Raw genomic sequence first — 3,319 nt, 5'->3', positions numbered from 1 at the left:
ACAGGCACAGAGAGGTTAAGCAATCTGCCCAAGATCTCACAGCTGGGAAGAATCAAAGCTAATATACTAACCCAGGCAGTTCTGCTTCAGAGATCATTCTGGATCATTCTGGATCACGCTTCCTCACTTAAGTGATCGAAGCAGGATATTTATCATACAGCATGGGTCCAAAACTGAGTTTGCCTTAGAAGAGTTTGGCAGCTTTCTGACATGCCTGTAGTGGTCTCAGTGCAGACTGCAGATTTTGTCATTCACTTGAAAAGAATATCAGCCCCCAAACAGGCTAGTTACTACATCTAACATTGGTTAATAACAAGAGTGAGGATAATCACACCACTGTGTCAGTTTCATTTTTCTGCAAAGGACAGTTAGAATCAAGGGAGTCACTAAAATGACAAAAAATCCCTCAAGCATCCGGACAGAGAAAACATAGTGAGTGTCCCTCTTGAGATTTACCCTCTGCCATTTGCCCTTTTTAAGGCTGGGAGGATGTGGGGTTAAACGACATGTTCCAGAACTTCTTGGAATTAATTTATTCATAAAAAAGAGTGCCCCCAAATCAAGTCCATAATTGACTTGTACTGATTAATCAGCAGACAATTACAGCTAACACTTTTAGCAGATTTGTTTAGAATGAAAATAGAAAATTCTGTAACTTCAGAAATCTCTCTCTTGAAGGCTAATAGCTGAAAATAGCAATATTCTCTACATTTTCAATTTAACAAATACTGAGGAAACAAAACTGCCCCCTATTTTTCTAGTCTACTTCAGAAAACCTGGTAGCAAAAACTGTTTATGTCTTCACTGAGGGAAATTTAAGATAAGATCTGATTGGGGATAATCCATTTTGAAGTAATTGCACTCTCTCAGTCCCAGAGTTTAAACCAAGTATGTAACTCACTTCCAAGATGTTGGGTGAAGATAAAAAAAAAAAAAAAAATCTACATTTGTATGCAACAATTTGAAATACAAACCATCATGTTACAAAGCTGTCAAGATTTATTAGCAAGACAGTGGAGCATGTGTTGAACTCTGTTTTTAATTAGGCACCTAAATTAGACCATAAAATGGTTGATTAATCTTCTACAAGTTGAAGGGAAAATATAACATAAATTAACCTAATCATAAGTGTTTTCCCAGATGCTCTGAGTTAATAAAATAGTCAAAATTTAATAGTAACCCATTTGTTTTAGATAAATACGATGCTAAAATATATGAATTATATTACACTTATTATCTTCCAAATGATATGTTATTATTGAACAGGTCTCTAAAAATTAGGTTGCAGTACATGTCTTCAAAAATATTTATCAAAATAGAATACCACAAGTAGGAATTACGTGTTGGCTAAGCTAGATTATGTTTTTGAATGGAATCTGATAATTGAAAATTTATAATTTAGCACAGACTAGTATTTGTGAAAGATAGTTTTCCAGCTAAAGTTGTATTGCTTGAAACTTTAAAATGACCTGTCACAGATTCTGAGTTTCTAGTTTGATGTTTTAGTCTGAAAAAAAAAAAAAACTTTTTAATATTTTGAACAGTCAGTGTCACGTAACCTCATGCCACATATGTATGCTAATTTATCTTTTGGTTTATAATATGTTGTAGGAATAAGGTTTTCTGGTTATATGAAATGACTCCTTGAATCACTAAAATTATTTATAATTAAAAGCACACCAGGAATTTTTAAAAAGACAAACTCACCAGTCAGCTAGTTTTATGAATCAGGGAGGTGACATTTATTTAAAGCTTCAGAACTGAAATACGTGACTCAGGCTGCTTGCTGACGGGTTTCTATGTCAGTAGTTTTTTGAATACTTTATGTTCTCACTCTATGAACATGGAAATTAAGTTGATTGACAGAAACACAAAATGCCTACTCTAAAGGCAGGGCATAATGAGCATTTCTTCTGCTGTGAATAGAGTTAGTTTCCAAATAGGGCGCTACCTCTCTCATTTAACAGTCGCTGATTTCAGACAGTAAGAGAAATTTCACTCCTAGGCTGTTGGGACAGTCAGGAATTCCAGCAAAATGAGTCCCCCAAGTATGTGGCATATTTTAAAGGGTAATGAAAACAATATGCTGCCTACCTCGAATGAAAACATTTACCATGACCGAAAAGAAATGAGATACTGATATCTTTGAAAACTAATTGTAAGTAGAGCATGAAACTTTTTATATATTTAAAACATTACCTTGTTGGAACTCTCGGATTTCTCTCCAACTACGCCAAAATAAAACTAACATCACATAAAACTGATGTTCGTGCATGCTGATGTTTATTTCTGATTTTTCTTGTCAAGAGATTTGGGGAAAAGTTTAGGATGTGAGAAGCAATTACCATCTTAATAAAATGATAATAAATAACTTTTATGGCAGCCAAGAGGCTATGTGTTAAAATACTGCTAATGCTAATAAAACCCACCATTAATTTTATTTGTACATAGATAAAAGTGGTATTAATTTCCTTTATAAGTTCTTTTAAATACAAATTTCACACACATTTCTGTAACCTGAAAACTATCAAAAATATCTTGTTACTGGCTCATCCAGAAAATGTACTTCATTGTGTCGTGGATGAAACATGTTTAAATAGCAAAGTTGTACTGCACGGGTTTTGCCTCCCAAAGATTGCTGTTTGTAAAAATTATGAGCGCGTAGCTTTAGATTTAGGGCTGGTTAAAGAGTACTGTCCGAGAGGAATTTATATTTTCCGGACAGTAAAAAAAGTACACCCACCATACATGGTTGGAATAAGATATTTTTGTTCTAAATATGGCAAAGAAGACTCTGGTTTAATATCAAGTTGATTGTGTTTCAGCCCAGACTCTCTCGCCAAGGGGTCACTATTTTAAACACCATCGCCTAGAATGTGAACGAGTCCATGTCTGTCCATGAAGCACCTTACACGTAGGATTCAGAATCCCTGTTTTCTCCCAAGTTTTTGCCCCACGCTACTTAACATTGTTACACTTACTTAGAAACCCATAAAATGCTGAAAGATGGTTCTGGGCAATGTGAGGTTTGAGAAGCAAATGGAGAGTGAAAGAAACACTGGGAAGAGCAGTGAGAATCCCACTCGTGATTTAATGAATGGAGCTAGGGGGAGAGCCGCCCCCCTTTTTCAGGTCTGGGGACGGAAGTGTCCAGCAGGGCCCCAGCGGCCCACGACGTTGCCACGTGTCCGCTCCTTTCGGGAGCAAAGGGGGCGTTGGCTTGGACATCCCGTTGTGGAAGGGTGGCCGGGGGCGCTGCCACGGGCAGGGAAAATGGCTCCGAGCCGCCCGGCCTCGGGCATCAATCGACGCGGCCCTG

This window comes from Colobus angolensis, unplaced genomic scaffold, assembly GCF_000951035.1.
Source record: "Colobus angolensis palliatus isolate OR3802 unplaced genomic scaffold, Cang.pa_1.0 Scaffold125, whole genome shotgun sequence".
Classification (NCBI taxonomy): Eukaryota; Metazoa; Chordata; class Mammalia; order Primates; family Cercopithecidae; genus Colobus; species Colobus angolensis.
The sequence above is the reverse complement of the archived record's forward strand: the minus strand, read 5'-3'. Positions refer to the sequence as shown.